General features: G+C 40.0%; 1 protein-coding gene and 1 long non-coding RNA gene across 2 annotated transcripts in view; one reads left to right on the top strand and one right to left on the bottom strand.

Moving 5' to 3' along the window:
- rtn4rl1a (reticulon 4 receptor-like 1a) overlaps positions 1-24,987 on the bottom strand; it is a 97,507-nt gene that overhangs the window by 55,480 nt on the left and 17,040 nt on the right. The gene's annotated exons all lie outside the window — the stretch shown is intronic.
- On the top strand, positions 1,785-23,360 carry LOC116700219 (uncharacterized). Its single transcript, XR_004334602.1, has 3 exons — positions 1,785-1,796; positions 6,884-6,893; positions 21,744-23,360. It is a non-coding gene; the product is annotated as an uncharacterized LOC116700219 (long non-coding RNA).

Raw genomic sequence — 24,987 nt, 5'->3', positions numbered from 1 at the left:
TATGTGTGGGCGAACACACACAGACACACAGAGCAATGCTCCCATCATCATGCAATGACTTAAATCTGCTGATGACAACAGCTCACATCTTCAGCTTCCTTGCCCATCTGGGCAATATCTGCATAGTGTACAACTCAAAGTGTGTGTGTGTGTGTGTGTGTGTGTGTGTGTGTGTGTGTGTGTGTGTGTGTGTGTGTGTGTGTGTGTGTGTGTGTGTGTGTGTGTAGACAAGAAGTTGAGAGAAAAAAAAGCACAGAAAAAAAAACAAGAGAAAGAAGTCTGTGTCTTTTTTCCCTTCTTTGCGCTCTAATTAGACAGGTCTCTGTGAGCGGCATAGCAAGCAGAATGATAGAGGAGCCACATGGAGGTGGGGGGAATTAGCCAGGGGAGACATGATGAAGCCAAATACTAAAACAGTACGGGGCGATTACATTTGATCAGATCAAAAAAGTAAGGTGGCCAAATAAACAGTGCCCAGATGAGACAAACAAAAATGTGACAAGATACCGCGGATGTGATGATAAATCCCTCCTCTATTTTTTATTGCAGATGCACAAAGGTAGAATGAACAATCAGAAGAGGATGCAGAGTGCTGAACTCAGCCACAGCTACTCAATCTGTGGTGTTTATCTTAGCTGTAATGTGGAATTGGGGCACAAGAGAGAGACTGGGACACGAGAAAGACAGTGAAGGGGGGGGGGGTAAGCTGGTAAGAGAAAGAGAGAGGTGAAGAGGGGTGGGATAGGGAGCAATTCACAAGCTTGCTAAAATACCACTAATTACCAGCTGGCCTTGCAATATGAGTCTACCTGAGTGCTAAGAGCTGAGGGGAAACAGTGAGACAGCTGTAATAGCAGGACTGCAAGAGAGCAGAGAGAGAAAAGGAAGGATAGGAGGCAGAGATAAAAATGAAGAACGCTATAAAAATCAAGTTGTGCATTTCCAAAACTAGGGCTGCAGTTTATAATACATTTATCTCTTGATTATTTTGATTCATGAATTACTCCTTTAGTCTTAAAGTTACAATTTATCCTGAAGGGAACATGAATATTTCAACCAAATTTCAAGGCAATCCATCTCATAGTTGTTGAAACAATTTCACTCTGGACCACAATTGTCAACCTCATAGTGACACGTAGAATTGAGTCAGTTGAGTCAGTAGAACTGATCTTCTGGGAATCATGAATGTCCAATCCATTGGTAATCCATTTAACACCTGTCAACATATTTCAGTCTGGACCAAAGTGGTGGACCAACTTACCGACACAGCCATCCCTAGAGCCATGCTAAAAATACGCATTAGAAGATCCTGGAGCCCCACATCTTCAAACCTGAAGATATTTTATTCAAATTTTAGAAGCTGAAACCAGAAAATCAATGATTAGTTGGTCATCAAAATAGTTACTAATAACTTTCTGTCATCTAAAACGATTCCAGAACTAAAAATTTGATTATGTATCTTTGATAAATCTAGAGCACACCAAGGTGAACATAATCACCCAAAATGTCCTACTATTTGTGACCACACAAATTGATGAAACAACCGTCTGTGGGTCTGCTAATCGGGAATAGAGCTTATGCTCCACAAGGGTGTACAATCTAGTTCCATGGATCTGTATTGACAGGATGGAACTAGATTTAAAAAGGTCAGCCCTTACAGCTGCAATGACAGTACTAGATGCAGTGTTCTTGTAGAGCGGCAGGAAATAGAGAAGAGAAAAGACTGCTACCTTATGGAGGCACAATGGTTCAAAAAGCTAGTTTACTAAATCCTGTGTGTTAACTGTGTCAATTGTGTGTTTTGGTAAAACACAAGCCCACACAAGAGACATTTTTAAAGATTACTTTTGGTCTTTCTTCTTTTGACAGTAGAGTAAGACAATGAAGTGGTAACAGGCATACAATCAACGTAGTGGCACAAAAATCTCCAGGACTACCACTGTCAGTATGTAAACAGTCCAACCGCTATTCATACTGCTAGCCTATATGCTATATCAGTCATACTTATCCTGCACATTCATCTCTCCCATCAATCTAGCCTATCTTAATTTAATTATTCATATTCAGGTGTTACAGAAATATCATGGTCACAAATACAAATACAACAATTTAATTTGTTTGTTTTTCTTAAATCAACATAGAATGGAGCAAAACCTCATGGGAATGGGGAATGCGTTTATCCAATGAACCGATTGCTGGTCGAGTCTATTTACAGAAATGTAGGGACCTAAATGAGCGCACCTTGGCGCAATGGTATGACCCAAAGACACATGTCAGACAGAGAGAAAGCAGCAAAGTTCGAGAAAAAGTAGCATCATTTTTTGACAGTCGGGACTGGTGTGGTTTCTTGCTGTTTTAATGTTACCCATGGATGGCGCAAGAAGAAAAAGGAAAAAGTAGGGGCCGAAAAGACCAGAATGAAGAAGAAGCGTGCTCAAAGTGCTCAGAATGACGGATTTATTCCAAAATCAGGCTTCAACAAGTGCTGCAGGGGAATTGACTGAAAAACAGGTTAGATAGCCTATTGGGTAGTGATTATCTCCTCATTGCAAGTAACAGCTTCTCAAATGAGCTCCATTTTAAGTAACCAGTCTTGGGCTTGAAATACCTTGTTCATAAACAAAACAATTATGATCAGTTTTATCTGAATGAGTGGCAGTATTGCTATGTGTATTGTCCTCCATTTGTGATTTTGCTATTTGCAATGCTAAAACTTTAAACCTCAATATCTCAAAACTGATCTGAACGCAGATATAACCTTATTCTGAAGTAGCAAAAATGTTGGTATGGTAATGACTAATTAGTGGGTATATTTTGTTGGGAGGTGGGGTGCATTGTATACCTCTTTCCACGCAACCTATACCATCAGGGGAAAATTCAATCAAGGGCAATTATCATTATGCTGTAAAAAAGTTTAATTTGTATGTGCGCCTGTTCTGTTTTTTCCTCAGTCTCAGAATTCAGTTAGACTCAGCCCAGCGTTGATGCTGATCAGACAATGCTATGAGAAGTCACAACTACAAGTATATGATGTTATATTTCAGCATCTGTTTATTAATAGAAAACCCATAACAGCTTTAAACCTACACTTTATTGTCAATAATGTGCATTTGTCTAGTGCCATCTAGTGGTCATGTTTCATATTTTCGTTAAGTCCTTGCCAAATGCGTAGACTTGGCTGGCGTAGAACAGATGGAAGAATTCCACACAAAGAAACATAGCATAATTTGGGTTTAAAAAAAATAGATTTTGTTTGTGTTATTGATAAATGGGTGGTTGGGCCAGTGGTGGGCCGGTGCCGGCAGAATTTTCCCGGTTGATTTTAGTGCCCCACTCCGCCCCTGGGCTGGAGTAGGAGTCCTCCTATCTCATAAGATCACATCATAGAATGTTGACATAGAAGAGGGTGTGATGGTACGAGTAGTGAGTTGTCATCTATGGCAAAAGATGGATGAAGCAAAAGAGCTGTCGGGGGCTAAAAGTAGACAAAGAAAGAAAGAAAAGCATGTAAAGGGATGCGACAGCTGTTAAAGAAGTGGATGGTGAAAGGCAACAGGTAGGATTTAAAGTGTGACATTTGTGCTTGGAAGCTTGCCAATATTCATATCAGCAGACCAGCTAGCGTGCCAACACTGGGAATGTAGCAGCCAAATGAGGTTGTACGGCTAACTTAGAATATGCAAAATCAAGGTTGCTGAGCTGAAAACTGGAAAATACAAGGTAGCATGTACAACAAATGACAAGAATCTGGAAAACATAACTAATGCAATAACTCTAGATTGCCGTGGAGTCATGCATAAATGTGCTACCAAACTTGGAGGCTTGCAAATATTCATGTTAACAGACTGTTCTCAGACTAGCTACTACTACTTTACTGCTGCTTAATGCAAACCAATGTTGCTGATAGCTACATTTGGATTTTGGTTGAACCCTATGGTACCAATCCCATGCATGACATATCTCGTAAAATAACAGCTGGTAAATTAAAAGTAGCATGCATAATGAATGACAAGAAGCTGGAAAACATAACTTATGCAATAACTCTGGTTTACCATGGAATCACTAATGTTGAATTAATGACTAAACACACAAATTCATTAATTTGATTTACCATTAGCTGTTCATGTTAGCTGTGCTGTCAGACATACATGATATATAGGTACATCTGTTGGGTGACATGGAAGCTATAATTACATGGTTACATCTCTCTCTCTCTTTAAAAAAATCCAAAATGTGAATGTAATTTCAACAGCAGCACAACCTTACTGCACCATGGGTGTCTTATCTGATCCCATTACTAGTCTGATTTAAGAATTTTGGCGTTATATTTACAGTGAGTTAATTTCATTCAGGTGTGGGGATGGTAGATCAGGAAACACAGGGGAAAGCAACAGGTAGGTCTAACATTAGGTGGAAGTGTAGGGGGAGCCACTAGATTCCCACAAATTAATTTCTTAATATTATTAATATGGAAAAACGAACATGGAAAATCTATTATATAATGTTTGTTTGACATTATGTCTTAGTGGAGAAGAACACAGGCAACGAGAGAATGAGACAGACATGAGGTCGGCGATGGCATCAAGTAGAAGTTCTATTAGTTAGACCACACAAAACTAAATGTCCAGGATGGTTTGAAGTTCCGTTGACCAACCTATTCACTGTGTCCTTTTTGGGGAAAAAAATTGTACAAAAACCCTGCGCATGTGGGAAAAATAACAATTAGCCTATGTCTGCTAGCGGGGACGTAAGAAAACAAATCAGAACACAAATTTAAACATCCGCAACGCATATGCTTGAATGCCATCAATGATTAATTATTTATTGAAATGAAAATCAAGTACAAGAAAAGAAATGGGATACAATAATGTGGTTGCTACAGTGGCAAACAAGGGTGATTATTATTTGGTTGCCAAGGGCAACTGGGCAACCATTGATGTCAAGCACCCTGATATATACCATATAATTATTTATAATTATGGTAGGCCGACATTGGCTGATATACTTTAAAATTAACATTTATTATTTAAAGGCCATACATGATGATGTCCGGCACACTTATTTATTTATTTATTTTATATATATATATATATATATATATATATATATATATATATATATATATATATATATAATATGTATATTCTTTTTTTACGTGGGGGGGACCCAAAATTGTTGCTTCATACCCCGCTGACACTGGGTAGTTGCGCTCCTGCCCTTAGGGCATCATGTGGCACAGTTTTTACTATGAGCAAAATTTGAAATTGTATATAGGGAAGATGACATATTGTGAATGCACAGTCACTTCACGTTCTTAAAACATTTGGGAGATTTGGTCTCTAGCTCAATGACGTGTGTTTTTTTCAATTTTGTGTACTAAATGATGGAACTACAGTAGTTGAAAGACACATTGCGGCAAAAGCAATAAACCCGTGAATTTGTAGTCCAGTGTCACATTAGAAAAGCAGTAGAGCAAATGTAAGCGGGTACCTCATTTTGCAGCATCATTTGATTTGGTTTTAGCTTTTCAAAAGGCCCATGTGTTAACGCTACATCTGCACATCACACGTAGTCCTACTCCCAGCCCCAAATCCAGAATCTATGAATATTCAAATATTGATAATTTCAAAAGTTTTAACTGCTGAATACAAGATACAGTCTCCTACTGTACTTCACTAAAAAGTCCATTCTCTGTGTGTGAAGGCTCCGGGTTTCCACATCACACTGGTGACCATGATTGGCTATCCACATGTTAAACTGAGATTCAGGGTGAGCACAGAGAAACTTTTAACAGATGAGTAAAAAACATTGCAGTGTCAAACTCTGCACAAAAATCATCCTCCACAGTGAAACCTATACATCAAGGGGTAGTAAATAAAAGCATAACTTATTTTTGAGTGGATTGAGGACTTTAAAAATAGATTAAACAACAATTTACAGTGTATACCATTTACAAATACATGTTGACAAAGTATGTAGTTTTAGAGGAAGGACAGACTTTCTCCATCAATAAGTAACTTCAATTGGAACAACAGCAGAGGGCTGCAGTTATGCTGCGCACATCACTGACCTGAATGTACAATTACCAGAAATATTTGAAAAGTGAAAACTGTGCTTCCTATTTCTTTTGAAAAAGACATTTATGTTACACTGCCTGACTAGCTTGACAAAAAGAGCTAGTTACAAAACACATGATTCATAAGCAAGATTCTGCTGCCATGTTGAGTAATTATGGTTCTGCTTTCGTAAATAGAGTATGCATTATGAATTCTGCATTATTTTGGTGCGCACAGCTAAATTCTGCGAAAAGACAAGGTTGAGTAAGCATATACACCTGATATACAGTACATCTCTACCCAAGTATTGTTGGACTATGGACGGAGATTAAATGGACCATGCTCACGTAGAGAGCACAGAGGTATCTGTCTGTGTAGTAAATTGTATTAACTCCCACACAGAAAGAACAGTTCTGATTTGGTTCTGATACTACTTCGTTTTCACTGTTCACTTTTCCATCTCAGCGGCAGACGCTGTAAACAAAATGGAACGATGCTTTGTACTTTGTAATCATCTCTGTCACAAAGGGTTTGTATCCGGCGAAGATTTTGCCATGCTGGGAAGCAGATCAACACATCAGGGTTAAGTAAAATCTATAGGACGTTCTCCAACTCTTTGGCATTCAGCAACATGAACACACGTTCAAGGGAGCTCATGTGTTGACAGTAACACACATCAGCGCAGCTCCCTCAATCAACTTTTCAATGATGGTGGTAGTCGGAGAGAAGAACTCTATATACATCTAGCTAAAGCTCTGCTGAATTTCCTGGTGTTTTTATAATGCTGTTATGCAAAGATGGTCTTTCATGGCTTTGGTTTTGTCAAGGTGGTCTAACGTCACTATTTTGAGTGTTAATAAGAGTAATGGGATGCCCCCTCCAAGTGTTCCAGTTCCTTCAACTGAAAGCCAACCACTGGGGCAACTATCTGAAAATTCAGAAATGTTTTAGCTGAACTGCAACAAAGGAAAAAAACTGTGGCACTACCTCAAAGGAATGTGCACTTGGGGGGCCTGCTGTCATGCCACTCTTGTGCAGGCTGTAGGATGCTGATGAGGTGCTTGGATGAGGGCACTTTGACATCTTCTGCTTTGCAAGTTGTATTTTTCTTTGGCTGTGAAGCTATTCGTGCATACTCCTCAACTGCTAAATGTTTCAACCATCCATTGAAGAAATGGAAATAGTGGTGTGCAAGAATCCTCTAGTGGTGTATCAGCAAAAAGTTGCCTGAGTGGTTCTCAGGGCTCTCTCTCTGTCCTTGGTTGTTTGAACGGTCTTAAAGTGTTGATCTCATCCATCTGAACTGACCTACATCTTGTGTCCAAATGTAACTCCACAGTGCAGTGGCATGCACAGACTACTTTTAATAACTTTTAATTTTTGATGATGATCGTGGTAAGTGCTGATGGCAGTGGCAGTAGGAACGGTTTTATTTGCATTAGCAATACCTCACTTAATACAGTATTACGGTCTCAAGAGAGTAATCGTAACCAGTGAGGCTGATCTCAATAAAATAAAATAACAAACAGTAACACTAAACTACATGTATGCATCATTTCTTGAGAATTCCTGGTCCAGTGCAGGAACGGCGGACTCCGCCACTGAAGATGAAAACCACAGTGGGTACGGAAATTATTCGGACCCCTTTACATTTTTCACTCTTTGTTTCATTGCAGTCATTTTCCAAAAATCAAAAAAGTTCGTTTTATTTCTCATTAATGTACACTCAGCTCCCTCTCTTGACAGAAAAAAACTGAAATGTATAAATATTTGCAAATTTATTAAAAAAACAAAAACAAAACTGAAATATCACATGGTCATAAGTATTCAGACTTTTTAGTCTGCGTGCTTAGGGTCATTGTCTTGTGTGAAGGTGAACCTTTGGCCCAGTCTGGGGTCCTGAGCACTCTGGATGAGGTTTTCTTCCAGGATATCTCTGTACTTGGCCGCATTCATCTTTCCTTCAATTGCAACCAGTCGTCCTGTCCCTGCAGCTGAAAAACACCCCGATAGCATGATGCTGCACCACCATGTTTCACTGTTGGGATTGTATTGGGCAGGAGATGAGCAGTGCCTGGTTTTCTCCACACATACCGTTTAGAATTAATGCCAAACAGTTCAATCTTGGTCTCATCAGACCAGAAAATCTTATTTCTTATAGTCTGGGAGTCCTTCATGTGTTTTTTGGCAAACTCTATGCGGGCTTTCATATGTCTTGTACTGAGGAGAGGCTTCCGTCGGGCCACTCTGCCATAAAGCCCCGACTGGTGGAGGGCTGCAGTGATAGTTGACTTTGTGGAACTTTCTCCCATCTCCCTACTGCATCTCTGGAACTCAACCACAGTGATCTTTGGGTTCTTCTTTACCTCTCTCACCAAGACTCTTCTCCCATGATTGCTTAGTTTGGCTGGACGGCCAGGTCTAGGAAGAGTTCTGGTCATCCCAAACTTCTTCCATTTAAGGATTATGGAGGCCACTGTGCTCTTAGACACCTTGAGTGCTGCAGAATTTTTTGTAACCTTGGCCAGATCTGTGCCTTGCCACAATTCTGTCTCTGAGCTTCTTGGGCAGTTCCTTCAACCTCATGATTCTCATTTACTCTGACATGCACTGTGAGCTGTAAGGTCTTATATAGACAAGTGTGTACCTTTCTTAATCAAGTCCAATCAGTTTAATCATACACAGCAAGACTTCAATGAAGGAGTAGAATCATCTCAAGGAGGATCAGAAGAAATGTACAGCATGTGAGTTAAATATGAGTTTCACAACAAAGCGTCTGAATATTTATGACCATGTGATATTTCAGTTTTTCTTTTTTAACAAATTTGCAAAAGATTCTGCATTTCTGTTTTTTTCTGTCAAGATGGGGTGCTGAGTGTACATTAATGAGAAATAAAATTAACTTTTTGGATTTTTGGAAAACGGCTGCAACGAAACAAAGAGTGAACATTTTAAAGGGGTCTGAATACTTTCCATACCACTGTATAAGGAGGTATTTACTGAATTATGGCAGAAAGAATAAACTTTTATAGGTTAAGAAATAAATGGTTGCCAATTTGGTCGGTAGGGTTACTGACAGATTAGACTTTTTGAAATGCATGACATTGTGACCATTTGTGGTTTCCTCCATTGTTTTGAGAAAGCTGTGTTTAAACTCCAGATGCAAGTAAATGGCAGCAAAAGTATCTGTACATTTGGGCATTGTGTCTTCCAGTTTCCTATCTTGGTTTCTTTCCTAAGTTGATGAAAGCTGCCATACATTGTGGTCCACAGCCGCCAAGAACGATCAACTCTGACATGGTCTTGCTTTGCCAGACCGACAGGAACCGACAGGATTATCACAGCAGCAGCTTTCAGCAAAATCAGAGTGAAAAAACATTACAGTGTACATTGAAGGTAAAATGTATACATAAATGTATACATGGCAGGACGGTCTGACATGCTTTGCAAAGTCTATTGCTGTACGAGTCACCCACATCTCGTTAAAGCAAGGAAATGAATATGGCCACGTACATGTGACGTCAACCCGTTCTCACTCCTGCTTGGTAATTGGTTCTCAGAGTCATATACTGATACAAAGTCTGGCATGTGGGACTGCTGGGATTGGTTGAAGTCGGGAGAATTCTCCGGTTAACCCTCTGAGCCCGAGACACTCGCCCACGAGTAAAAAAGTACCTCTGATTCATAGTTAAATAACTTTTGAACCATACAAGCGATTTACTCACTTTCGGTTTCGTTTAAATCCTGACGATTTCATGTTTACGGAGGTCTTTTCCCTGTCTTTCTAGCCTCTACAGGGATTTTCTATCCAGCCTGGAACTTCAGCCTCTTTGGGCTTTAAATCCATACTGTTATATCCAATTGGTCCACTTTATCCAAATTCATCGCATTTTGGCTCATTTCTGCCGCTGGCTTGCTCTTCCGTCTCTCTCCTGTCTGTCCTGTCTATTTTTCAGGAAGTACATGCCATATAGGGAGATAAAGCACCCCTCTTGTATGGAAGGCCAGAGGGGACAAAATGCTTATATACTCTATAAGGCCAAATGGTGCACTATTTAGACACATATTGCTTGTATTATTGCTGTGGGTGTAATATCAATAAATATGACATTATTATGTTATTATTGGCATATAAATGTCATGAGAGCAAAACATCTTGACTTTTTTGGAAAAAATGCATGTATTTTCTCAACTGTATAAGTTATATGATTATTTCTTCACTGTGACTCCCAAGACTATGAAAGTGTTTTAGAATAGAAAATGGCTTAGGTTTTACTATATGTCTGTGATATCAATCCAATCTGGAAGATTCATTTATTTATTTATTTTCTTTAAGGCCTACAACCATTTTTAACATGCAAGTGACCTCACTGCAACCAATATTCCAATAACCCAGTTTGTCCTGAAAAAAAATGCTGCAAAAATGGCCTCAGGGCCCCCAGGGTTAACTCCGGTGAAGTTTGCAAAAAAAACGGCGGTGATTGATCAAAATTGTGGGTCGCACCAAAGTCACGGTGATTGGTTGAATTTGCACAATCACAACATCGCAACATCCTGGAGGGACTGATCATAGAATATCTTTAGAAACATCCAGGTACAGATTGGAGCATTTAACAGGACATTGTCAAGGACATTTCAAAAATAGTTTTCATAGTTTTATTACAAATCTACAAGCTCTGAATGAAGCTTAAGCACAGCTTCTTTAAGAACCCATTACTGTAAAACTATCTTTTCAAACACTGTCACTTTGTTAAAACCTTCAAAAGATATGACATTGCTCTTTGACAACCTTGTATAGCTGTGAGTGCCAGTCCTCTGAAGTGAGTTGATAGACCAAAACATGAAAGGGAAGCTGTTTTTGTTGCACAACATGAATATACCTTTGCAAGTTCATAATCTGGAAACATGCTCATGAATGTTAGATGTGAAGTGTGAGCGTGAGTTGAATAAGAAGTTTGATATAACACGTTGATGACCAGGAAAATCAGCTTCATGCACTGCTTGGTCTGAGAATGAAAACCTTAAACTACTGTACAGAAGCTGCACTGTGATGTTGAGTGGAAACTTCTCCCAATGGTGTTGCAAACATACACTACCGGTCAAAAGTTTGGGGTCACTTACAAATTTCCATACCTCTCCATTATAAACAGAATGCCAGCTGATCTGAGTGGGTGGCTGATCTTTAATGCAATATGTACTTTGCCCATTATTAGCAACCATTCATCCAATGATCCAAAGGCACATTCTGCTTACTAATCTAATATCATTCTAAAAAACTTAACTAGAAAAACATTAGAAAAACCTTTTGCAATTATTTAAGCACATAATGTAATCTGAAAACTACTGCCCTGGTTAAAAAAACAACTGATCAACAACTGAACAACTGCATCTGATCTTAGCTGGTACTCTGTCTACAATGTAGTGCAAAGGAAATTTCTAAGTGACCCCAAACTTTGGGCCAGTAGTGTATTTTAATTATTTTGTGTACACTGGCTGTGTTAAATGTTGAGCTTCTCTGATCTACAGTTGCATATTTGGCATTGTCCATTTGTGGTTCACCAGCTTTCAATTTTCCCAGCAGATAAAACTCTTTGTATGATGTAAAGGTCATTTTGAAATTGTCGGAGAACCTCAGATTGGTTTGGCCTTGTGCATAACCCTCGAGTAGTGAAAGATCCATCATCACCATTATCAACAATAAAAAAATGTCTTCAAAATGTTTGCAATATGCTCTTTTTGTATCTAGAGACTTGATTCATCCTCATTCTAAACTGCACATTCATTATTTAAATGCATAATACTGTTACTGTACACTCAGAAAGCCATGTACTTAAGAAATGATAATGATAAAGCTGTACTGTGTTACTATTTGCTAGCAACAATAAGTTAGCACATTATAGGATGATAGGAGGATCAACAACAAGCTTACATCTTTTTCCTTTAATAACATCTAGTTGAGTGTTGGGAATTAAAATGACCTTTTACCTCAGTTATCCTTGAAAGAAACAGTAAAGAGAGTTAAGATATTGATGAGCTTTAAATGTTTGTGTTTTTCAGCAGAAATGTCTTAACTGTCAAAAAGTTTAGCCAGACTCTACACCTCCCACACTCTGACCCTTGCCAAGCATAGCTGCAGCCTAAAACTCAGTTCAATCAGTTGTGCCTGACACTTCATTTTCTACCTCAACAAATGATCATTTTTTGTTTTGTTTTTTTGCCTAATTGAAGTGTTTACAACGTCAATCGTCCTATTCCAATTACATTTGACCCATTGTCCATGTTATTTCCATCATCAGTAAAGTTGCAGAAATCAGAAATGTTTTGCCAGATACTAAATGAGATCAGTTTGTGTGTTTAATTTTGAAAGTGGATTAGCTGAATCTGTAAAAGTGTGTAAAGTTAGCTCTTAGTCAAGGTTAGTTTTATGGCTGTGATGCAACAACATGTTTAACAGCGTTTGGAAATAGGTCTGTGTTTACTTAAGATGCAGATTGCTTGAGGCTGTGCGTGACAGAAAAAGTTTGGGATAGAGGGACTTGGCCAGTCACATCAATGCTGAATTTGCAATTCCTCGCAATTTCCTCTGCAGTTTCTTATGAGCAGTGCTGGGAGAAGGGGCTGTGACTCAGGTGGTTAAGGTCACGACTGTATTGGGGATCTTATCACGTCCACTGCAAGTCGTCTGGCGTGGTCAGTGGCTGAGATCTCACAGATTTATGAACAGGAGAGGTTTGTCACGGAGGTGAAAGCTGACAGGGGTGGAGAAGATGAAGGAGAAAAGCGTTTGGCTGTAGTAACTTTGTCTGTTTTGGTGTGGAGGAAATCTCGACGTGAGTTGCATTTGTCAGCGATAACAGAAAGGATTTCCAGAGTGTGATTCGGTGATATACAAAAATGGACAGAGCTGCCACAGCTGACGGGATCCTGGTACATTTCTCAAGCCACAGTGGGTATGGAGCTGTGCACTGGATGTTGCACACATTAGGGGTGACAACGGTTTCCATCTAGGTGACTGATGATGTGAATCCAGGCAAAAGCCATTATCTCTTATGGAGTTTCTTTTATTAAATATCAATCACAACGTTAAACAGAACATGCAAACAGGCTGATAAACAGAAGCTGATGAGTTACGGTACAAAAGCTTATGATAATTAAAATGTGACTGCAACTGGAAATCAGGACGATCAGGAAAGTCCCTGATGCTTTGCACATCCAGTGTAGTTATTTCTCAGTGGGGGGAAAAAAATAATTGTGAGAATCATTTAAAGTTTCTGACACTAAAATTGACTCTGATTGTACCTGACTGCACACTGTCATTTCTGCTTTTAATTGTTTTGTTTTCCAACTCAAAAGTGATTGTGTTGCTGCAGACATTCTTAGCTTATTGTAATACATTTTAATCTATGAATATTTGCCTCTTCTCAAGTCACACAACACACCTGTGTACATGCATATTCTATGTCCACGCAAACTTCATATGTCCTTGAGTCTCTGCAGGTTACTTACAAATGATTATGCTGTGCTGCTGTGTTGTGCTGCCACAGCTGTCGAATAATTTCCAGTTTGGACAGATTTCTGTTGCTGCTTCCTCTCATAGTTTGTCAGTGTTGATGCAACGGTGTGCTTGAATGTGTCTAATTGTGGCTCGGGTGCATGTTTGTGACAAAAATGAAGAGGTAAAAAGCTAATTATTTTTTGATAGGAAGGCATTTATTTCTGAAATTGTCATACAGTGATAGCAAGAAAATCTTTAGTAAAACTAACTGTAATAATTGGTAAAGAAAACATAACATTAATTGGTAAAGAAAACATAACATGTGAGAATGTGCTTGTCTGTGTATATCCATATTAGCCCACTGGGCCTGTTTTGCATGAATGCTTTTTCCTTCTGCAGCCCTGTGAAAGGAGGTGTGTGTGTGTGTGTGTGTGTGTGTGTGTGTGTGTGTGTGTGTGTGTGTGTGTGTGTGTGTGTGTGTGTGTGTGTGTGTGTGTGTGTGTGTGTGTGTGATAACCTCCAGGTGATGGAGACTTAAAAATGATGATAAAGCATCTCACACAAAGGCATTAAACAGCCAATCTGACCGTATTAGAGATGTGCTGTTTTTGATTTGGACAGGGATGCTAACGTGAAATAAAAATTTGAATCCATTCTGTTCTTTTACACAAAATACATTTGATTCAAAGGCTGTGATACTTGTGTTTATAAACGGAGACAGATTATTGTGAGATTATGTTACCGGGGCGTTGATCCCCACAAATGGGATCAGACTCTGATGAATATGACGGCTGAACAATATTTGCTGAGGGTTTGAATGATACGCCTCTTCCTGCTAGTGTCTTTACAGGATTACAGGATTGGTATCATGTCACATAGACAGCTTTTTCATTTTCACTTTTACCTGAAGACCTGGCACAAGTCATCTTTGCATGTACATATTAGCATTTGGTTTAACCTCACCAGACGTGTGGGGTTTATACCATCAGGTCAGTTTCACAAAAGTATGCTGAACTGACTTTCAAATGCATGGGAACATTTCTAATTTTGGCACATCAGAAAGCCATGGCAAACTATGAAAAGTTTCTGTAAATGGTGTTTGACCCAGGTCTGTGTGCATGTCTGGGTATTTCCATTAGTCACTTCAGCTCACTCCCATGTTTGCCTCTGCTTCTTTCACCCTCCCTTCCCAATCCTCCTTTTTTTTCCTCCTCTGTCACATCTCAAACATTTTTTCGCCTTATATCTACAAAGCCTTCGTCGTCAGACAGAGGGGCTGAAAAAGAAGATTATGAAATATGAAATAGAGTTACATAAGGAGGATTCAGTCAGCTGCTGAAAGTTGAGCTGAGCTAAACATCTGTGTATAAAAAACGCTCTCACACACTGTGTGTGTGTGTGTGGTTGTGTGTGTGTGTGGTTGTGTGTGTGTGTGTGTGTGTGTGTGTGTGTGTGTTACATTGCTCCATAGAACTTATAGTGATCAAATACTTCACAGGGTGCCTTTAAGGTCACATTGATGCAAATATCCTGTAAATCCAATATTGACATACTGCCTTCAAGTGATTGCCGGTTAAAGTATTTTTTAGTGATTTGAATAAAGCAGTCATACTCACTAATTATCAACATTACCTGCAATACAGTATAGAGAAATATCTGACACTTTGCTGTCATCTCATGATATATCCAACCCTAATTCAAGCATGACCTCTGCTAAATTTCATGGCAAAATATGCAATCCTAGGCACCTGGGTAGCTCACCTGGTAGAGCGTGCGCCCATATGCAGAGGCTCAATCCTCACCGCAGCATCCACAGGTTCGGTTATGACCTGCAGCCCTTGGCTGCATTTCATTCCTCCTCTCTCTCTCCTTTCATGTCTAAGCTGTCCTATCAAATAAAAGATATACAGTATGCAATCCCAACCTTCAGCTTGTTTCACATAGGTGGTTGTCCAGCAAAAAAACAAGTCTTTCCATTCATTTTGAATGGACGTAGTGTGATAAGGCTGTGGTGATGGGGACTGCAGAGTGGAGATACGCAACCCAACGTCAAGCTGAAATCATGTAATCGGCAACCAGACTTGTCAGTCTGTTTTAACGCAGTGTGAGAGTCCCTTGCAGTAAACAGTAAACATTACTGCCTCTATCGCTGCTACAAGAAAACACAAAAACACAAGCACTGAACTGCCCAAGAGTTTGTGTAACAGTTGAATGTTTCTTGCAACAAGGTCCAGCACAAAGCACAGTCCCTCTGTTTCTCTCTCCGTGAAATGAAGCTGCCTTCAAGTGCAGTCAGAAATGTTGAGATCATAAAATACAATCTGATGGAAAACTATAATTGTGAAATATAAAGTCTTCTTGTTCTACATTGGGGGGGGGGTTAAAAACACAACAGGAGGTCATACAAATGTGCCACTTAAGGGGCACTCCCAACGTCATACAATCATGTGGAAAATCGCCAGTACCACCAGGTGCTATGTAAAATGCAGGCTTAGACCTCTGTTTCTATACACCAAAAGAACAAAGGGATTCTACTTTCTGTCTACCCTGCTCCTCAGTTCTTATTATCGAACATAAGCCCCATGTACTCTGTGTCTAATTCTGTGTATTTTGGCACTGGACAGAGTGTTATGAAACCTCCTCCCTGTAATCTGCAGCATGTCCTCTTTGACCTCCATAGGTTTCTGTGTTTTTGTGTGTGGAGAGACAAATTCTTCATTTTCATTCTTTTGTGGACCTGTTGGTCTGTACCACATGCATATGTGTGTATTTGGGCTTTGAGAGCATGTGTCTTTGAGACACTTTTAAAAGTAAGGGTGCAGGGTGACTGTGATGAGGACATAGAGAAAAAAAAAATATTTACAGAATAAAATCCACTTGGGAAAGGACTACTGTTGCCAAGCTGCTTTATATGTGGGGAGCCAACTGCCTGTTAAACAATGAAAACAAATATTGCAATGCTTAGATTACTATACTGTTCTCTAGGAAACTCTTTAGGTATTAATATACAGATGGAATACAGTATGTGTGAGTCACCTCTGCAGCCACTCAGACATAATCCCACTCTCAATAGAAACCTCTAGACAAACCAAAGCTCTACATTGAAGTCTGCTTGCTTTTACATGGTTATTTTCTGTTTTCCTACATGTTAACTAGGTAGACTCTTCACATTCACCGCTTAAATAATGGGGAAAATTCGTAGTCCCATTGCAGCATGGCTGTCAGGGATGCTGTACGGAAACATCAAAGCCACTGCAGCCCCATTTTCTTTTTTCACCTCATCTGCTCCAAATTCCTCTTTTCTCTCGCTGAGGTTTTTAATTTGCCGTCTACTTAGGCTCTGTGACAAAGATTACTAGACTTGAATTTGATCTTGCACTCACAGTACAAGTATTATGATGTGCACCATAGTCAAGTAGCTATGTTACGGCAGTTACAATACTATTATTATTATTATTATTATAATTATTATTGTTTTGTTGTTTTTGTATTATTGTTGTATTTTGAGCATGACTACAAGGAAACATTAGTCAAAAGTGTTTCAAATTACAAAAAAATGTGCTTATTAATTTTGTACAAATCAGAGTTCTACCTATTCAGTGTTCATTTCTTTCTTCTGTCAGGTGCATACTGGGACGTATGTGTGCGTCTGTATGAAAGTTTAAAGGTGTGAAAGTCATAACACAACAACCTAACAGTATATTTTTCCAAAGCTTATACTGTAAACAAAACTTGGCACAAATGAAACTCTCACATGAACGTGTTCTTTTTCTTTTAATTTGCATCGGATTTACTTTCAGGCAGTAAAAGCAAAGTTCCATAACATCTCTTGTGTGTAATGTGACTGTCAAACACTTTCTCCAAAGGTTGGAGGTGTCAGTTAGTTTATGTGCCCATCCTATACCACTACATAACTTGTCATATTGCAATCTATTCTGGATAAAAGACAGATAATACTGATTTTGGGGACCCCATGACATCCATGAGTAGGATCAATCCTGATGCTAGTTTTAGCTCACTCTCTTTCCTCTAGTGCCACCATTCGGCAAAATATTTACCTGTATGAAAGAAAAATCAAACCTAGATGACAGACACCTTCAAATGTCGTAAGTTGTTCATGCAAAAAGGGTGAAATCTCACCATTCTGGACTCCTTGTGATATTTCTTCTAGTAATACCCTCCAATCTCCCAATTTTTTTACATATCAAAACTTAATTACATAAAATGTTCTGAGTATCCAAACAACGGATGTTTTGTTTGACCCGCACACTTCCCTGTTGTGTTACTCTCAGGTCAAATTGTCAACTGTGTATGCAAGATATCAAAACCGAATGTCCAGAATTACATTCAATTTGCTGAGGACAATCATAGTCCCAAGATGATGAATTATTAGGTTTTTGCTCAACCTACCTTTCCCCTCTAGTGCCACCTTCATGCCAAAATATCAACACTGCACAACCCCCCTTTCTAGCTTGCATGTTAGTTAGATGGCACCAACATTTGGTCTAATCATAACTGGTCTGGCAACCCAAAGGCCAGGGTTTTGTTTCCAGATTTGTGTGCATGGTGACTTATGATGTGGGGTCTGGGGGTCCACCCCCTGACATTTTTGAGCATTAAATACTTGATTTCCTGCATTCTAGTGATTTTTTATGACTTCACCTCACGAATGATACATGAATTAATTTTAATTTATTAATAAACCCCTGGACTGTAATATTTCAGATGTGTTATGGAAAGATTTCTGCTCACGTTCAGAACTTTGTGCACATTAAAAAATATATCTCATCTGTGATATTTGAGAAAAATAAAGTGATAATACAATAGGCTTTTACAAGAATTAAGTCACAATATTTCAGAAAATTATTCACATGCACCATAGTCTGCTGTGCATTACGTGACTGCTCTGCTGATACGGTAGCTCAGTCCTCCTGACAGAGACGCTGGTCTCTGAATGAGACAGTTTAGGGAAGTGGTTGCGCACTGCTCTACATCGGAGGTGGAAACCCAAAACTTTGGCAGAAATAGGGACACATCTGTCGCAGCATGCCCACAGCAATAAACCTGAAGCTGCACAGACCACGGAAGGAGCGCTGCATTAGCTCCGTGGTCTGTGCCGCTGCTTGTCTCTCTTTTTACGCCGAGAGTGGACACTAAGCGACGCACAGCGAGTCTGACCCATAGACTGGAAACGCCACGTCACGGGAACTTCAAACTAACTCACTAGTTTGAAGTTATCCCTTAATTAGGCAATGATCGACACTCATCAATTCAATCTACTAATCAGGTTGACAAGTGAACGTGTGGCTGAGGGGGCGCCCTAGGATGATCATGTTTAATAAACATGTTTATTTCGCTTGTCATTCTAATTCTATTATTAATAGGAAATAGACCTAAGGGTGGCACGGCGTCCCAAACACATGTGATGCCCTAGTCAATCGCCGGCCCTGCTGTCCGGCCCGCGCGCTGCAGCAATCGTTTCGGCGTCTCCTCTGTTTCCCCTGAACCACAAGTGAATGTGTCAATCCAGGCAGGTAATCACACACAGGAAGTGCAGCTGGACACTTTACCAAATAAACCAATTTTCTTTTTAAATAAAATACCCAAGTTTATGGTGATTTTGGCTGTCTTGACTTCTCAGCTGTGTCTACAGGGAGACACGCGATCAGGCACACGGTGGACAGACAGACAGTAGGCTCGTTCGAGATGAGCCAGGTCTGCGCAGAATCGATCAACGGCGTCGCGCCCGTTGCATGCCGGTTAGATTTGTGTCCGACTTGATCCGCCTTGCTCTGACGTCATGCACACTGGGCAACGGAAATCTCACGAGAGCAAGGCGGCCGCAGTTCTAGACCAGGCGCGCAGTTGCTTTTCACCGACTGCAAGAGCCAGGCGGACCCAGGCGGACCCAGAGCATGCTGGGAAACGCCGGCTTCTCAGCTGATTTAACACCTGATTGGTTTACAACATGATGACGTTTTATATAAACTTTTTATTGTTTTTGAATCGGAGCGATTTTAATTGCTATTTGTCTGATTTAAAGACTTATTCTGTCCAGAACACATGTTGTGTGACTGATAGTAAGTTTGAAGTCAAAGAGACTAAATCCGTTCAGATCACGATCATCTCCAGTCTGTTGTTCATTAAAATCAGCAACAGTCGCATGTAGAGCACTTTGCCAGCTACTCTGTCAAACAAAACAACTGGAGACTGTGTACCAGCTGGTATGAGGGTCTGATTATATTTTATTAAATCGGAATCGCACCACTGGTTTTCATCACTTCCTGTCCAGCCTGAAGGCGGCTGGAATCGGCTGGAAACTGTCCGACTTTACCGCACTTTTTTGTCACCCCCGCCCCCCGCTGCTATCGCCTGCTCTCGTCCACTTTACAGGCGAGGCGCAGTTCATCTCGAACGAGCCTAGTGAGTCACTCACACACATGCGCGCAATCAGTCACGAATCTACGCTTCACGGCTATGCAGCGTGCGGTGTGTTCCTGGCGTCAGTCTGATTGACATATTACTTTAAAAATCGCTGCACACATTCATGGTGTAATGGGGATAAACCTTTTAACCTGAGCCTTACTACAGCTACGTTTAGTCAATCAATGACCCCTATCCCTAACTTCTAAAATTTGACTGACTACTTAACCTCTCCTCAAGCACCACTTTCAGTAAGAACAATTTCCTGGCAAGGCTCAAAACCATCAGGATTGTGGTCATTCCAACCCTTTTTTTTGTATTCATTTAAAGTAGCCATGAGTGATAATTGAAATTATTTATAACGATGTGGAATGTATTCTTTATGGCAAGCATAACCATGATTAATTCATTAAATAATTTCCTCTGGATCCCTATTGCTTTTCCACTTACATAAAATATTTTGTTCATTCAAGGCTACATGAATGGCCCTGCACATATGAGTGAGCCCATTAACTTTGTATTTCTTGCAGTTCTTTGATGTCCTTCTCTCTCAGTCTTCGCAGAGACTAGCCTTCAATCTGACTTCAAGCCCTGCTGTACTTTAAGCTTCCTCTTTGCTCCCTCTTGATCCTCCTTCTCACGGTAGTGTTGCCCTTTCCTACCCAAACAAGCTCCTAATGAGGCCAACTCTGTTTTCACACACAAGACATGCATGCACGCTCACAGCCGACCAGTTCTCTGGGTAGTGTTGCAGACCCTTGTGGCTTTGGTGCAAAATCTCCTCTCGCATCTGTCCATGTTTTATTTAATTCTCTTTTTACCTCTGGAAAGGTAACAGATATAGAATGGACAGTGTGACATAGCATAAGGTATCCCTGCCCTTGTCTTTAATTCTTCTCTCTACGGTATTTTCCATTGGTCTGCTCTCCTCGACTCAGAGTGGCAGATGTTAGCTGGAGTTAAGCTGTAATCGTTCTGCCTTAGCTGTAGGCGACAGCTGTGCTTCTGTATTCTAAAACGGCATCTACTCCACTGTACTGTATCCCCCTTCCTACTGGATGAGTGATAGTTATCGGACTTAGCTTATACCACTGCAAAAAAAAACTTTCTGCTCCAATACTCAGATGACTTTAATGTTGTTCATTTGCATCAATCTCTTTCTGTTGGCTTGATGAGACACTTTGTTTTTCATCCATTCAAATCATTCTTTTTCCATCTCTTCTTTCTCCTTGTCTTCTTTCACAATCAATCTGACTTTATGCTTAGTCACTCTGTGTAGATGTCTTCCCATAATTCAGTTTTGCCACAGTGTCTCATCTCCATCTGGAGTTCTGTCTCCCTTTCTTAATTGGTCTGTCCATAATACATGATTCCACTCTGTAGACAGACTTAGTGCTTCTCTGGCTTCCTCCTAGATGTAGGCAAATTGATTGGTTAATCTTGAATACCATGGTGACAGAGTCAATGAACATACTCAGTAGAATAAACTTCATTTAATATGGCCAATACTTTGTTATGTGTGTGTGTGTGTGTGTGTGTGTGTGTCTGTGTGTGTGTGTGTGTGTGTGTGTGTGTGTGTGTGTGTGTGTGAGTGACAAAGTATCTGCAGTGGAGATTGAAAGACTATAATAATGCAATACTTTTTTATGCCTGTCTATAACAGAATCTAGCACAGTGAACTGCTCTTTCCTCAGAAAACTTCAGTGCATTTAATATTTACTATGATTATGCTCTTACACTAAGTACTTTAGCAATTAGCACAACTGTAGACTAACCCCCAATTTCTACCAGTTGCAGAACGACTGCGGATCCGTTCCGCTGCGTGACGGCTCCGTGCTCTGCCGTCCGTCAACACCAACCAGGTCCGGATTTGTTGCGGAATGGCTGCGGCCACGACTGACAGCTGAAGTCACGAGGACCCACAAGATCTTGCGAATGTATGTATAATAAAACCACAAAAAAATAACAACAGCTTGTTTCCATCCAGTGGAGTAGAGGGTAAACGACTCTGTGCTGTGTTTTCAAGGTGTAGCGCAGGGGTATATGATCCGCCGTGAGCACGGTCTATTTTATTTTGAAAATTAACCTGATGTTTTATTTTGTTTCTGTGCTTGACTTCCTGTCCTGTTCTGCCGTGTGCTGAATCGCTGTGGAGCTCTCCGGCGTCTGGCAAAAATAGAAGCTTCGTGTATCTGCTCCGCAGGGCTCTGGATTGCCGAAGCTGGAACGGAGTCGGAACGCAGTCGGAACGCAGTTAGTAGAAATACCCACGTTGACTTTAATGGAAACGTAACAACTCCGCCGCCGTTCCAGAGCGGATCCGCCGCCGTTCCGCAACCGGTGGAAATTAGGAGTAAGCGCCTATGTACAAGAAACCAAAGGTGAAACATTGTCAATGTGTTTTCTGTAATAACTACATCATCATTATGGCGTCTATAGCTCCACCCAGTCATAACTGTTTATCTCTCCTTGCAGTAGTATCCCCCACTCCACTCAGGGAAACTTCTGTCATGAGCTTCAAACTTTTCAGAAAACACTTTCACTTCCCACGTCATTTAAAATAAATGAAATCTCAATTCTGAATTAAAACCTAAATCAAACCTTTGCAGTGTAATCCCCTAGCTGCTGGCATTTGACTTTTTGTACATTTTCACCCACTGTCAGTCACTCTGGGCAATTTAATTGGGACAAGGATCAGGTCAAAACATCAGTATACAATCAAATGGATATTTACTTTGAAAGTCATGAATAAACTGTACACTATAGAGCTGAAACCATCAATTAATTGATAGTCGATCTTTCGAATATCAAATGGTCTCTATTTTTATAAAAAATTCAGAAATTCTATATATCACACAACAAATTTATTATTTTAGAAATCAGCAGGTTCATGGATAATGAAAATAATTGTTAATTGCAGCCCTAATATGTTACATTACCTGGAATCCTGTCAATACAACACTGTTATGGTAAACGTCTATGGAACTTTCACAGTTACAGTTCTGGCCCTGTCGGTTGGTGTCCAATATTCACTAAGCACTGATGGCAAGCTGTGGCTGCATTATGTTCCTGCACGGTCTGATGATGCTTCTATTAATGGAGACATTTGCATGTCTCCCCTTTTACAACCCATTTTTGTCTTGTATAATTATTGAATGTCGGTCATAATGGCAGCTCTGAGCTCTTGCCCTTTGACTGAAACTTTCAAAAAAATCTGAATTTTAGGTAATTTATCTGTGAAGGTTATTATTGGTGATGCAAAGTGCATTGTCAGAGCCGCTGTTAATCAAATACGCTGAAAGAAACAAAAGTACACTATGACCACAATTATTACAGTCAATGTAATGCCTGTGTGTATACATGTGCACTGTAAGTGATGGACAAGGAAATCATCTCCTTGTTTCTTTGAAGATAGTCAGTGTGAATGTTTTTTCAAAATAGTTTGTACTGGCAGTAAATATTTAGCTTGTTCAAAAAGAACACTTTGTTGATATGTTATCTGTGGGATGTTTCCTCCCAAAATTGCATTAAAGCTGGTTTTAAATCTTGAGAAGTTTTTCTCAATAACATTACATACACATGACTAAATGAGCAATAATCAAAGCGACATTTCAGAAACAAACAACCTTGATTATTATGTATTAGGAGTTTAACACTCTCCATCAGGGATGCAAGGGTGTGGTTTGATCAGATTTGATCGACAGGAGCTAGCAACATGAGCAAACAACTCCACCCACTGTTATTCTAGTAAGAAAACCCAGAACAAAAAGACACCTACGGAAATGTGTGTGAGATGACAGAAAATCTATCTGTTGATGAAGGACTTAATGATAGTAAGAAGATTGAGAAAATCATTTTTTTGGGCCTTTACGTTTATGCTAAGTATTTGCATTAGGTGCTATACAGTATATGTGTGGTGTGTGTGCTTGTGTGAGCACTCACGCACATCTCTGTGGGCCCACACATGCTTGTGCTTTGGATATCAGTGGCTCATTTAGAAATAAATTGATGCTCACAAGCGTATTGTGTAGTGAGACATCTCATAATTAAAACAAAATATGAATAATCTCTAGAGAACATGTCTATTTCACTAATGGAACGTAACTGGCGAGTTTACTCCAACATTTATGTATGACATGTTACGACTCCCACGTCATCCTGTGATAATATCTTTGTCAGGCTGTAAAAACAACCGCGTAAGTAGACAAGTCTGATAATCTACCTATAAAACATCATGACTGCATCTAAAAGTAATTGTGCTGGTGCGTTAAAATGACACAGTTAATATCCCAGAAAAGAGAAACAACCTGCAACTCGTGGAGAAGCGTTAAATTAAAAATGCAGGTCTGATTGGAAGGCAGCGGCAGAGCAGGAATCAGCTCTTACAAAGTGGGATTGATAAACAATAAGCTGTCAGGATGATAAAATATGCCTTTTAAAGTAAAGAAAGGGAAGGTTGGCACAAATGGGCCAAAACTCACAAACTACACGCACACTCTACATACACCTTGGGAAGTGATGAGACAGCTCTGCTTTTGAATAGAAGCTGTCCATCTTTGGTCAGCCCATAAAACTCCCCTGAGAATCACAGGTCTGAACCATAAAATTCCCTGTGACAACAGGGAATATATGACAGCCCCCTCCTCTCTGTCTCTCCCTCTCCGTCCTCTCTCTCTCACTCTCTCTCTGGGAGACGACTGTGTGGATGGCCTGTCCCCTTTGATGAGAGAAGTGCAAGGGATTATCTCTGCTCTGGCCTGGCTGACTGACTCTTATTCCAGAAGGTATTACCATGCTAACTCTTTAAGGTGCTCAGTCGCCTCTGGAACACAACAGGCTTGTAGGTCAACACAGAGAGTTTGTGGTATTGGGTGTGGTGGGGGTGTAAACATCGGAAGAAATAATGATGCAACAGTGTTTATTTTTTAGTATCTATTCTATACATTTAATCCAATTTATCTACCTTTGCATTTATAAAACTGTGCGTAGGTTCCTTACTAAAAGTGTACGTAC

This window comes from Etheostoma spectabile, chromosome 13, assembly GCF_008692095.1.
Source record: "Etheostoma spectabile isolate EspeVRDwgs_2016 chromosome 13, UIUC_Espe_1.0, whole genome shotgun sequence".
Lineage (NCBI taxonomy): Eukaryota > Metazoa > Chordata > Actinopteri > Perciformes > Percidae > Etheostoma > Etheostoma spectabile.
The sequence above is the reverse complement of the archived record's forward strand: the minus strand, read 5'-3'. Positions and strand labels throughout refer to the sequence as shown.